Source organism: Macaca nemestrina, chromosome 12 (assembly GCF_043159975.1).
Source record: "Macaca nemestrina isolate mMacNem1 chromosome 12, mMacNem.hap1, whole genome shotgun sequence".
Classification (NCBI taxonomy): domain Eukaryota; kingdom Metazoa; phylum Chordata; class Mammalia; order Primates; family Cercopithecidae; genus Macaca; species Macaca nemestrina.
The window spans coordinates 92,299,863-92,313,875 of record NC_092136.1 but is presented as its reverse complement, the minus strand read 5'-3'; the positions used below and the strand labels follow the sequence as shown (position 1 = coordinate 92,313,875).

Here is a 14,013-nt window from a genome sequence, read left to right as displayed (position 1 = left end):
TCCCAGCTACTCGGGAGGCCGAGGCAGGAGAATGGCATAAACCCAGGAGGCGGAGCTTGCAGTGAGCCGAGATCAGGCCACTGCACTCCCGCCTGGACGACAGAGCGAAACTCTGTCTCAGAAAAAAAAAAAAAAAAAAGTTTGCCCATGTCAATTAAAGAATGTAAAATGCTGCTACGTTTCCTCTTTGTAGTTCTAAGCAGTCCAGGTTCCAGAGACACAGAAATCACAAAACCTTGACAAACCAGAACCCTTGGGAAATGTGCCATTTTGTGCATTTGAGTCTTCCAAGTAGTCGGGCAGCCTGTCAGATGGTTATCATAATTTTATGGGCTTTGTTTTGTTTTGCTTAGTTATCCATTTTTGATTTACCTAATTTTTCCAAAGTGCATTGCAATTCTCTTTCCAGGTCCAGTTTGTGCACCAAGATGTGCTCAGGCCAACCTGTACCACAGACACCTAAACATCGATGTTCACCCTACTCCCTGATAGGAACTCTCTTGCTCCTGCCACAGAATAAGGAAGCCCCCCTAATCCAGTACTCATTGATAAAAGAGAGATAGTAATGTGAACACTGACCAGACGGTACCTTCAGAAGTACTGGCTTCCCACTACTATTTCCCAGAAGTTTTGTGACTTAATGGCCTATGTGGCAGATTTGACCAATAAAATGCCAGAAATGGGCAGGAGGCAGCAGAGAAACCACTTCCCCTTCCTTCCAACCCCAGGCTAAATGGTCCAAAATAGAGTGGTTCTCAGTGCCCTCTCTGGAGACAGGCAAAGCAACTGAAAGCAGGCTGAGTATTGTTGTGAAGCTGTGACCAACTTAAAAACACACCAGTTTATATGTGGTCTCCATTTCATCCCATATGACTTCATTTTCCTCACTCTTGCTCCCCTGTGATTAGTAAAACATTAGCATGTACTGTAACTTGTCTTTCATATTCTGTTTTCTAGGGAACCTGGGCCTTGACAATGATCCCAACTTCATTACAATCATCACCTAGCTATTATGCTGCATGGGAATGAAGCGATGAGCACTCTTTAGGCTTAAAGCCTCCCTTTTGTGGGGGTGGGGGTACAGAGTCCTGCTCTGTTGTCCAAGCTGGAGCACAGTGGCACCATCTTGGCTCACTGCAACCTCCATCTCCAGGGTTCAAGCAATTTTCCTGCCTCAGCCTCCTGAGTTGTTGGGATTACAGGCATGCGTCACCACACTTGGCTAATTTTTGTATTTTCTAGTAGGGATGGGGTTTCACCATGTTGGCAAGGCCGGTCTCGAACTCCTGGACTCAAGTGATCCACCCACTTCGGCTTCCCAAAGTGCCAGGATTATAGGCATGAGCCAGTGCACCTGGCCTGAGCTTAAAGCCCTTAAGGAGGTACTTAGGGCTGTTTATTCTGAAAATGTCTGAAGTCCCAACATTAAGCCTTCAGACTCTGGTTCTGACTTGCCTCCTGCAAATCCCAGCTCCACCACAAGCTGTGAAACCTTCGACAAGAAATTTAAAATCAAGTTTTTGTTTCTCATCCATAAGATGTAGATAATCAGAGTACATACACCATAGAATCCTTGTGAAAAGAAAATGAATCAATACTTATTTAACACCTGGCACAGAAAAACATGCAATGAGAGTTAGCAATCTCTTTCTCCTGCTGCCTGATTTATGGGGTTATTTCTCACTGCTGTATGACCATCTACTGAAATATCTCCACTTGCAATTTCTAAAACGTTAGAGGATTATATACCAGGAAATCTATCTTATTAGAATTGTGTGCAAAGTGAAAGTAAGTAGGGACTGAATAAAAACCACAGAGTTAATGTATATTAGTGCAAACTCTGTAGAAAGCTCCCAATAATCATTATTGCTTACATCCTGGTTCTTGAACATATATTACCAAATTTTGACGCTCTAAATGAGCTAAAGTATTATTATCCATGTTTGAATCATGCTGTATTCCTGTAGAATATAGAATTTTGAGTTAGCATAATCACCCTTGAGCATCTACACTATCTCAGTTGTGAAACACAAGAGTTTAGTGACCATAAACAAAACTCAAACTCACTCAATTTCTGATGGTTTACCTCCTAGGATAAATATCAGTCTAGGATAAAATAGCAGTCAGATGAAAGAAAGAGTACACCTGATATTTTAGCATCTAAAGTAGTATTGTATAAAATGGTTATCCAATATTTAATAACTGTGTTTTTATTTCAAGGCTCATTCAGTTTAATCATTATTCCTTTATTAATCAAATATTCTATTAGAAGTATCCTCAAGGTATGAGAAAGAAATACCTAACTCTATCCAGGATCAGGGAGAGATGGGTGACACATATATGAGGACAGAGGACCAACACACGTGAAGAAGACTAACCTCATTTTCCATCTTCACAGCCCCATTCACAACCTCAGAGCTCATACTTGGATAGCTTGAGTAAAGAATTTCCTTTCAAAGCTGACCTCAAAATAATGTTTCTTTTTAATAATCATGGTGCTTTATCTAGAGTTTAGTCAATGAAATCAGAAACATCCTACCAAACCAACGGCCCACAGGGATAGAAATTATGGATTCTAAGATATGCTACTAATATATAGAGTATAAGTTAGATTATTTATAGTAAATTTCAACAATAATGTGCAAATTATGATTAATTGAAACTCCTTATAATTTAGGGGAAACTCTCAAGTTACACTTTTAGAATATGGAGAATGAATCTGAGTGAAAGAACTCTGGGACAGTTATTAGTGCAGCTCTTAAAGGCCCTCTTAGTGTGCTTCCTGGATGCTGGTATATTGTTACTGGTGAATGCCCAAAGATATTTTATGAGTGAGAGTGGGCCCAAGAAACAATGCAATTCTTTCAACAGCCAACTACTCCAAAAAAGCAGTGAGACCAAAGCTCTACACTACTGATCTTGCAGATTTTATTTTTTTATTATTTTGAGACAGAGTTTTGCTCTGTCACCAGGCTGGAGTGCAGTGGTGCAATCTTGGCTCACTGCAACCTCTGCCTCCCAGGTTCAAGCAATTCTCCTGCCTCAGCTTCCCAAGTAGCTGGGATTACAGGTGCACGCCACCATGCCCAGCTAATTTTTGTATTTTTAGTAGAGACGGGTTTCACCATGTTGGCCAGGATGGTCTCGATCTCTTGACCTCATGATCTGCCCACCTTGTCCTCTCAAGACCTTGCAGATTTCTTATTCTTCAAAGGCTGCTTTGGCTACAGAATTTCCAGGGCATCTCCTCAAGCAACATAGAGACACCAAAGAGTCAGATCCACTCACATACAAACTTGGTCTATGTCCTTTGCACCATTTGTCTGTTGGTTCAGTAATATACAAGAGAAGCGACAACCTAAAACCTGGTCTGGTTGTCTTTGGCATCAACCTTAAAATCAGGACTAGACTTTGTGGCCTGGCCCAGCTCAGACACTTCCTCCAATGATATTAAAGACTTCTTTCAGAAAAATGTTCATTTACCAGTATTGCTGGGCAGATGCAGATTTAACATGAAGCTATTAAAGCCAATACTTCCAAGCCCCAAGGAGGATCCTAACAATGATTCACATTGTCCTACATTTTTATAAATTTTGCAATATATATATATTATATATATAATATGTTATATATATATTTTATATATATATATTTTTTTGAGACGGAATCTCGCTCTGTTGCCTAGGTTGGGGTGCAGTGGCCAGATCTCAGCTCACTGCAAGCTCCGCCTCCCGAGTTTACGCCATTCTCCTGCCTCAGCCTCCCGAGTAGCTGGGACTACAGGCGCCCGCCACCTCGCCCGGCTAGTTTTTTGTATTTTTTAGTAGAGACGGGGTTTCACCGTGTTAGCCAGGATGGTCTCGATCTCCTGACCTCGTGATCTGCCCCTCTCGGCCTCCCAGAGTGCTGGGATTACAGGCTTTAGCCACCGTGCCCGGCCACAAAATATCCAGATCAATTCAAAATTTCTATTCTCTTTCCCCTTGATTACATTTTACATCACATTACGTGAAGTGGTTGCAGCCAGTATGGAGATCTGTCTAAAAGAGAATTAAGTCAAGGATACATTTAATTTTCATTTAGTGGGATTATTTAAATGACTCATCTTCAATTCCACATATATACATACAGTTGTTAGTCATTCCAGTGTAGAAATGGCTTCCAAAAATACTCCCACTATCCATTGCACTGAGACACCCAGCATTTTAGCATGGAAGTAAGACCAAAACTGGTATCACCATATGAATATAACCTGAGGTGGGTGGCACTAGAATTACGGCAGTGGTAGAGGAGAAATTAGGCTAAAATGAACAGAGCCAGAAGCTATTCTGTGGAAAACTACGAAATGATTAGACATGTAAATGTGTCATTAGAAGACGTTGTTCTTGCCTACAGAGTCAAAACGAAAGTTCTCTCCTGGATGATGCGGCATACAAGTTAAAAATGCACTGTAAGGTTTTTCTTTTGTTGACAAAACTCACAGAAACAGAAATTACTAGTTTGTTGTTGTTGTTTTTTATGGAACACAGACTTGTAGCAGTATTATTAATAGCAAGAGTATGTGTAACAGTTTGTACGAAAAAGAAACTTGATAGAGGTTTTTCCAAATTTGACACAATGTTAAAAATTGACATGTCATTAAAAATAACAAGTTGTGACTTTGGAGAAATGGTTCTAAACTCTCAATAATAAAAAACACAAATTTCAGTCAACCACAGTAGCGAAAAAATTAAATAATCTTTCTTATTTTCTATGGCAATGATTACAAAATTGTTATCCTAGGGAAAGGCAATCAAGCAAAATTTCAACCCAAAAATGTAAGAAAAAAAGCATTAGAGATGTTTGTCAGGCATTTAAAAAAATACGGTTATTCTTCTGAGTTTTGTGATATCTGTCATATTTGTTGACTTTCAAACTTTTAAGTTGCTGTGATTGTTTTCCTTGTTCTAAACAAACACAATTTTGTTCTTATGATATTCTTTTTCTCAAAACAGGCATTCGAAATAGTATGAGCTTCAAGCCCCACAAAACTGGGATTCATTTCTGGGATTAGGCATTCCTCAACAATTAACCCTTGCTTATATAGCATTATCAACTCACTTCAGTGCTCTAGTTATCCTTCATACTGTTGTGTCTCCAATTGGAATTTGTAAAACTCATCCCACAATGCAGAAGGATGAGCCTAAGGCCGCAGGGAACATGATGAATGATCAGTAGAAGACACTCATTCATGTTGTATCACATGATATACAATTAGATTACATGCTTTTCTGTCTCTACTATAAGTTTTTTTAAATTTTTTTATTTTTATTTATTTATTTTTTTTTGAGGCAAGGCCTTACTCTGTCATCCAAGCTGGACTGTAGTGGCATGATCACAGCTCACTGCTGCCTCAATTTCCCAGGCTTAAGTGAACTTTCCATGTTAGCCCTCCCCTGCCCCACTAGCTGGGACTATAGGTGAGTGTGCCACCATGCCCACCTTATTTATTTATTTATTTATTTATTTTTAGAGAGAGGGTCTCACTATATTGCCCAGGTTGATCTTGAATGCCTGGGCTCAAGCAATCTTCCTGCTTTGGCCTCCCAAAGTGCTGGAATTACAGCTGTGCACCACCATGCCCAGCCTCTACTACCAGTTCTTCATTTAATCATCTGTACCAGTTGGCACCACATGCCCAGACAACCACCATGGCTGCCTACAAGCTGGTGCTGATCCACCACAGAGAGAGCACGTGGAACCTGGAGAACTGCTTCAGTGGCTGGTACAATGCCAACCTGAGCCCGGTAGGCCACGAGGAAGCAAAGTACCGCAGGCAGGCACTGGGAGATGCTGGCTCCAAATCTGGTATCTGCTTCTCCTCAGTGCAGAAGAGAGTGATCTTGACAATCTGGACAGTGCTAGATGCCACTGATCAGATGTGGCTGCCAGTAATGAGGACTTGACACCTCAATAAGGGCACTGTGGGTGTCTGACTGCAGTCAATAAAGCAGAAACTGCTGCAAAGTATGGCGAGGCCCAGGTAAAGATCTGGAGGTGTTCCTGTGATGTCCCACCACCTCTGATGAAGCCCAACCATCCTTTCTACAGCAACATCAGTAAGGATCACAGGTATGCAGACGTCACTGAAGATCAGCTACCCTCCTGTGAGAGTCTGAATGATGCTACCACCAGAACTCTGCTCTTTTGGAATGAAGAAATAGCTCCCCAGATCAAGGAGGGGAAATGGGTACTGATTGAAGCCCATGGAAACAGCCTTCCAACCATTGTCAAGCATCTGGAAGGTCTCTGAAGAGGCTATCATGGAGCTGAACCTGTCAACTGGTTATTCCCATTGTCTATGAATTGGACAAGGACTTGAAGCCCATCAGGCGCATGCAGTTCTTGGGGGATGAAGAGACCATGGGTAAAGCCATGGAAACTGTGGCTGCCGAGGGCAAGGCCAAGAAGTGAGGGCTGGCGGGCAGGCTACTGTCCTCAGGAGCACCCTCCCTGTCTGTCACATCCCTGTGCACCTCCCTCCTGCACACGTCACACTGAGCACATCTGTAGGCATCTTAAGTTGAAACTGCAGATGGGGACCAGTGGCTCCCATTTTCATTTCAGCCATTTTGTCTCGTGTAGCCACTCCCTTTACGACCTCGTCAGAATAACGCTTCTAGGGCATGGGTTCTCAGTCCAAACTGAGGAAAAGCTCTCCTTTTCCAAGAGTGTTGAAAGGTAGTGACTTGGGTTTTTGCCAGTGCTTTGTTTACTAAGGACTTGTGGGGAGGAACCATTCTAAGCCATGACCAATGAGGAGAAGAAAGAGAGCCGATCTATTCCTGGAGCCAGTCCTGTGCTCTTCAGAGTCAGGCCATTGCCTGGGGGCTCTAGTCACTCAGTGGAAGATGAATGCAACCTGTATGGTGATGTGACAAACAACTCTTTCCTCCCTCACCCCAGAGAAGCTGGCTCTAGCAGGTTGAGATCAATCCTGACTTTAGTGTATGTGTTACCTTTACTTTTATAAAAGTATAGTGTATATAAATAATCCAAAACAATAACCTTTCTGGGGTTTCTTGTGGCAGTTGAAATAGTCCCACATGTGGTCATCAGAAAGTAAACCATTCCTCACACCAATATGGGATAAGCTCCCTGACCTATGCGGGGCAGGAGTGCCTCCTGCTGTTTATTTTAGAATCTCTCCCCCACCTTGTTTCATGGCTGTGAAATGCCTCCTGGTCCTAAGTGTGTCTTTCACTGACTGATTTCTGAATCATATTCTAGTTGCTTGGCCCTGCCACATAGGCCCAGTGTTCATTTCAGCACAACTGTACTAAGTCCTTTTTCCAGATCAGTATAATAAAGGAATGATGTACAATTTAAAAAATCATCTTTACATCCTCTTCAGTTCAAAGCTCTATAACAACAGAGAGCAGGTGCATGATAAATGTGGAAATGAGAGAAGGAAGAAGTAGAGGTCAAGAAAAAGGAGAAAGGAAGGGGAAAAGGAAGAGAGGCAGGCTTTTAAGGAAGCAAATGGAAGAAAAAGATCATAAAAATGATTTAAACTCTATTTTACACATCTCAAAGGCAACTACAAAGTCTTTGTTTTTTTTTTTTGTTTGTTTGTTTGTTTTTTTACCATTTGCCCATTTGCCATATCTTTTAGGGTATGTGTGTGTACCTCAAACTTTTATCTTAATTCATTTGTTTATTTGTTTGTTTTTGATACAAGGTCTCACTCTGTCACCCAAGCTGGAGTGCAATGGCACAAACTTGACTCACTGCACCCTCAACCTCCTAGGCACAAGTGATCCTCCCACCTCAGCCTCCCATGTAGCTGGGACCACAGGTGCACGCCACCATGCCCAGCTAAATTTTTTATTTTTTATTTTTATTTTTGGTACAGATGAGATCTTACTTTGTTGCCGAGGCTAGTCATGAACTCCTGGGCTCAAGCGATCCTCCTGCCTTGGCCTCCCAAACAGCTAAGATTACAGGCATGAGCCACTGTGCTTGGCCTTTTATTTTAATTCTTTCAACTTTTATTCACTTTCAGTTCAAGACATTTCATATGCGATCTGTTATTTTACTCAGTATTATTCTCACCAGCATACTGCTTTTTAAAACCAACTAGAATATTAACTATGTTATGCAAATGAAAATCTGTGAATTTAATCACAAAGAGTGGCCCAGAGGAGCCGCTAAGTCCTACAACATCCAATGGGAAAATTTCAAGAGTCCTATTATATTCAATAACTCGTATACCAATGCCCAGAATTTAATATAAATTGAACTGAATCCTACACACAACTCTTTGTAGATTCTGTCTGTCGATAAGACATGCTTTCATAAAAACTGGCAAGTGAAAAATACAGACTACAGCCCATTTTAATTTTCATTTCATTTTCTTTTCAATGAAACATTGTGAATGTAGTGGCATCACATAAATATTTATCAAACTCTATAATTCTTCCAACTGTAATGATAAATAAAAGTATCTTTCAATGTGCATACAAAACACTAGCAGAAAACCATTCTTAGAAGACTGAAATGATATGCAAGCTATCTGAAGTCATGAAGGACAATAAATTTATCCCACTGCCTTCTAGAGAGTCACAAATACATGAAGCAATATAATCTGGTAGTTTTGGTAATCTGTACTTACTAGGATTCTGAAATTTCACTGTTTGATAATTGAAGAAATAAAAATAACACAGCATCACTTGGCACTGGGGAAATGAGGACCCTGACCTGATGGGCTGGTAAGCCATTGAAAATGTCTATTATTAAATGTAAAAGGAAGACTGCATACAGAGAAAAGACCACCCAAGTTTCCAGGTTGTAGGTTTGCCAACCTGTTTGGATTACCTCTTTATGACTGTCATTATTTTTATCATTTACTAGTTATACAGAGACAATAGCAGTTCAAGCCTGATACACAATGCAGACATAATTACAGATTTGAACCAACAGTACTATATTAAAATTGCCTCAGCCCACAGTTATGAAAAGGTCAAGAAGAAGGCACTTGCTGAAAAAAGTAATAAAAACATGCCGTTTATGATTTTCCAGAAGCTTCTAATCCTTTCTCCCACCTGGCTTACATGACAACCACAAAGTTCATCAGAATGTTGTAGAGTGTTCAGGACTCCTCAGGGAAACATTATTTTTTTTCTCTCAAATAATTATGGCCAAAAAGTCTAGAGCTAAGAAAAGTTTCTGCTGTCACTTGATCATAACTTCATTCCTCTCCCTTGCCTGCTTGGGTCTCAAGGGGAAAATTTAAGGGCAAGCCTGGGCCAAAATGCAACAAGCCTCTTTTGATTTAGGTGGGCAAGAGTAAAAATATCATCTCAAAAAAAGAATGAGGACAGGGGATGCCATTTATTGTGGATTTGTCATGAATTAAACCAAAGTCACCAAATAACATCTGTCTTACTCCTCAACTTGTCAAAGAGGAGTTGCCAGGCAAGTTTGGGGAAAAGAAGTTGGAAAGATTAACAACCAGCTATAAGACAAAATATGATTTCTGGTGCTTCTGAATATGAGACAAAAGAAGTTTATATTATATTACATTATGCAAGAGAGATGCAACTATAGGAATTAATCACTCTTTTAAATATCTCGGCTGAAGCTAATGGTTTCTTCAATGACAAAGGGCTCCTCATTTTTCAAACAATACAGCTCTTCCATTTGGTTTTCACTCACCCACTCTTGACTATGATGATTAGAGGCTTTGGACAAAGAATATTAGACTCAGCACTGGCAGCTAGTGAACAGTTCTTCAATTGAACTAAATAAATAAAAGCTACTCAATTGTTTGCCTTTATTCTTTCCTTGGCCACCAGCTGAAATAAATCCTTTTCCCTGTAGAAGATCAAAGTACAGCATCACAATGTTTGAGAGCTTGAAAGATCCTGGTACCCTACCATCCGGCCAAACCCCTCTTTTTTCTGTCTGGTGACACAGGTTCTTTACCAAACAAAACTTGTCCTTTCATGGTAGAAAAGATGTGGAGAGCATAAGTTAGATGGGAAGATACAGTCCTCTGGTTTCACTTTCTTATCTTGTAAAATGAAAGCATTAGATAATTATTCTCTCTCTACTGTTGGTACTGAAATGTACCAACACATCAAAGCAGTATTACAGAAACTGTAGTAGAAATTGCTAGAAAATGTCGGTATGCAAAATATTTTAAAACTTAAAACCTATTTTAGAAATATTTAAATAAGAAAAATATTTTATCAGTCAAGGTCCTGGTGGAAAACAGATGGCACACTCAAACTGGATAATGAGGAACATTTAATAAATAGACTATTTACAAAGGAGTGGGCAGAGTTTAAAGAAGTAAAACAAAAGAAAACAAAAATAGTGTGGTAATCTAGGGCTAGTAACAGCAAGGAACTGTTACCACCCATCCCTGGAGGGATGCATCCAGCCCACAGTAACCAGTGTAGAAAGAGTCAAAGGGATGAATATCTTGACCTGGCTCTCCTTCTTTCTTATTTTCCCATTGGTGGAACCAAGAGATGTCAGACAGCAAAAGAGCCCACTGGTCAAAAAGCCTCTGGGCACAGAGCAGAAAGAAGAGTCCGAATGGATCACAGAGGTGAATGGGAGAGAGTTCGCCCAACTCTGAACACAATTATAAAGTTATTATTTATTTATTATTGGAATAATCTGTTCACAATATATATAATTAGCTTGACGGTAATTAATATGTCTCAAACACCTTTTTGGTTTGTCTATTTGAATTCAAAGAGTACATCAGGTCTCCTAAGCCTCTGCTAGGTCTATCAAAGCATTTGGAATAAAGAGCATTCTGTGCTCAGATATGCTGGGGAAATGCTTTCAAGAGCCTCAATGCAAAGAAAGGTAAATGTAAATGCATAGGCACGGAGCCTATGAGTCTTTCCTCATAACAGCAGATATGAAAAATTAAGAAAATAACTGTCCATACCTCCTGGGATGACTGAATGAGACCATCTGTTTAAAGCAGTGTGCACAGAACTTGGCACACAAACAGATGGTGCTCAGTAGATGTTAAGCACTGCTGCCACTGTTGCCAGCATCATCTCTTGCATCTGCATTGTGACCTGTCAGCTACCCATTTCTTACACCCGTGCCTCTTTGTGCCACTAGCACCTGGCGCAGTGCCTTACACATAGGCAGTGCTCAATTAATGTAAACTTATGAAGACGATTGTGAGAGTTGTCATGTGCTATGTCATGCTATTCTACTGTTCAGTAACTATTCACTCCTCTCTCCCTCTCCCCTGTTGGAGGAGTGTCATAGTCAGTTTAAGTTGCCATAAAAAAAATACCTTACAACCTTACACTGTTGGTAATTTGTAAGCAACAGAAATATATTGTTCACAGTTCTAGAAGCTGGGAAGTCCAGTATCAGGGTGCCAGCAGTGTTTGGAGAGGACTTGCTCCTCATAGATGCTGCCTGCTAGGTGCCTTCATGTGGCAGAAGAGCAGGGGAGCTAGCTGGAGCCTCTTTTATCAGGACATTAATCCCATTCATGAGGGTGGAATCTTCGTGATTCAATCTCTTCCCAAAAGCCCCACGTCTTAACACTATACATTTGTTATTAGGTTCTAACATGAGCTATGGGGGGTGCTGAGCTTGACCCTATGACCTGCTTTGGCCGATGGAACGTGAGCCAGTTTTGAATAGAGGCTTTAAGAGGCACTGCAAGTTTGCACCAGCCCTCTTGAGCTCCTGCCTCTCACTTTGAGAACATCACATCCCAGATAGTGAGTACTCCTTCAGCCTGGGTCCTGGAATAAAAAGACATGTGGATCAGATCCTAAGTCAATCCAATCTGCCACAGTGCTGTTTCAGCTGTTCCCTCAGAGTCTGGGGCAAGAAAAAAATATTTCCATAAGCCAGTGAAGTTTCACAGTTGTTTGTTATATAGCAATAATCCAGAAAAATCTGACAAATACATATGTGTAACAAGGTTATGACGGCATGCTGGACTGAAAAAGAGGGACAATAACATGAGATTTTGAGTCCATTACACTAGAGTTGAAATCTTAGCTCTGAACAGCTACCAGATGTGTGACCCTGTCTGGGCAAGCCTCAGTGATCCCTACCTTGTTGCATTACTGTGGCAATTAACAATAGTACCTAAAATGTACCTTGCACAGTGCCTGCCACAAGATAGGTACTTGATAAATGGAAGAAATAATCCAATTAGTAATAAAGGATGGCAAAATACCTTCCCAATTATCCATGATTAAAGTGCTAATTGGAAATTGTTCATCTCAATTAAATATTTCTTTAATTAACCAGATAAATAGAAAGGGTGAAACCATTGCTCAAGTTTGTAGCTTCCAAAATATTTATAGAAAATTACATTTTGAGATATATACTGTGCTCTTTCTAAAACGGTGTAAAACCTCAGAGTAGTCAAGAATATGAATCCCTGTTGTGTCAAAGAATAAGAATGCATTCTTTGTGAAGAAAAAAAAATGATTAAATTGCATCTTCCAGACTAGTGATTTAAATCGTGATCAAATCCACTATAGTCTGGGAGGCCCCCATTTAATCCATTTACTGTGAACATTATTAAACATTTATTAAATGCTTGTGCATAGCAAAGAATTTCAAAGGTATGGTTTGGTTCGCAGAGCTCCAAGAAAGTCAAGAACATAAAACTACTAAATGTATCAACTAATCCCAGCACACACACTGTCACAAAACGTTAAGCACTACAATTACTGAAGCATAGAAATAGATTTTTATCCATTGGGAAAGCATTCAGAAAAAATCACCACTAATAAATAATAAAAGATTTATTTGAATTGTAAAAGTTGACTAGAAAAGAAATTTATTTAAGACATGAGCTCAAGTCTCTGCCTTTCAAAAAACTAATAAAAAATAATTTACAGAAAAGATACATATAATCTGGTAGCCATTGTCTGAGTAGCTCAAGTAAATGTAGGGTAGTGTTTGCAAACCACATGAGGAGGAAATGCTTGAAAAGCTTCAATGAAGATTCCTAGGCTCCCACTCCAGACCTATTGAATGACAAGCATTGGGAATTTGGCCTGTGAATCTGCATTTGTTAACAAACCCTCCAGGTGACTCATGTGTACTCTGAGAGCTGCTAACCAATGCAAACCCTTGGGTAATCTTTGGCAGCTGACTTAAAGGTTTTAAAAGCCTCAAATCCAAGCAAGTCTAGGCCATTCTATGCCCACAGGTTAAATAAAGACAAAGGAGTCTAGCCCTGAGAGTCAGTAATCGCTACAGGGCTAAACAGCTTTTCATTCTGCCAGCAACTCAAACCATATTTTTTTTTTTTTAGCACTTGGAAGCAAAAAACTGATGGATCATTCAACAGTAGTATAAACTCAACAGCACCAAGGTGATGGCTTCTCTTATTGGGCATACAATTGCCAAACTTCTCTTCAGCCCTAGCATCACCTGGAAACAAGTCAAGGTGGTCATTCCTCATCAGCTCCTTGGGCTTAGATTCTAAAATCTAGAAGTGCTGAGAGGAGAGAAAGAAAGATGGTTAAGATTCTATCGACACTCTAATCTTCATTAAAAAACTCAACAAGCCCAAACCTTTTTTCCTGTAATACAGAGAAAAAACCCAGTTGTGTTTTCTAAGAGAAGGGAACAGAATGAAATAATAAAGGAGGAAAGACATTGCTACTATAATTTTAAAACTATGAAAAAATCAGAAACATGAAAGAATTGAAAGAAAAGGGCACTGGATTAGGACTGAGGAGATGTGGGTTCAAGATGCAGCTTATACCCTCTAAAACCTGTGTGACCTTATAAACTCACTTAGCTACTCTTTAACTCAAAGGAGTTAATGTTTATAGGAAAGAGGTTTTTAAGTCACAAAGCAATGTGAAAATATAAGTGGCATTAGTATCGCTGATGACAAAAGTTTTTATTTTTATTTTTAATTGTTATTTTTTTTAAGACAGGGTGTCACTCTGACACCCAGGCTGGAGTGCAGTGGTGCAGTCACTGCTCACTGCAGCTTCGTCCTCCTGG

The 14,013-nt window shown here is 40.0% G+C and overlaps 1 protein-coding gene and 1 pseudogene across 8 annotated transcripts in view; one reads left to right on the top strand and one right to left on the bottom strand.

The window, feature by feature from the left end:
• The window catches only part of LOC105484363 (FAT atypical cadherin 3), a 695,427-nt gene that overhangs the window by 536,956 nt on the left and 144,458 nt on the right, over nucleotides 1-14,013 (bottom strand). The gene's annotated exons all lie outside the window — the stretch shown is intronic.
• On the top strand, nucleotides 5,691-6,453 carry LOC105484361 (phosphoglycerate mutase 1-like; annotated as a pseudogene).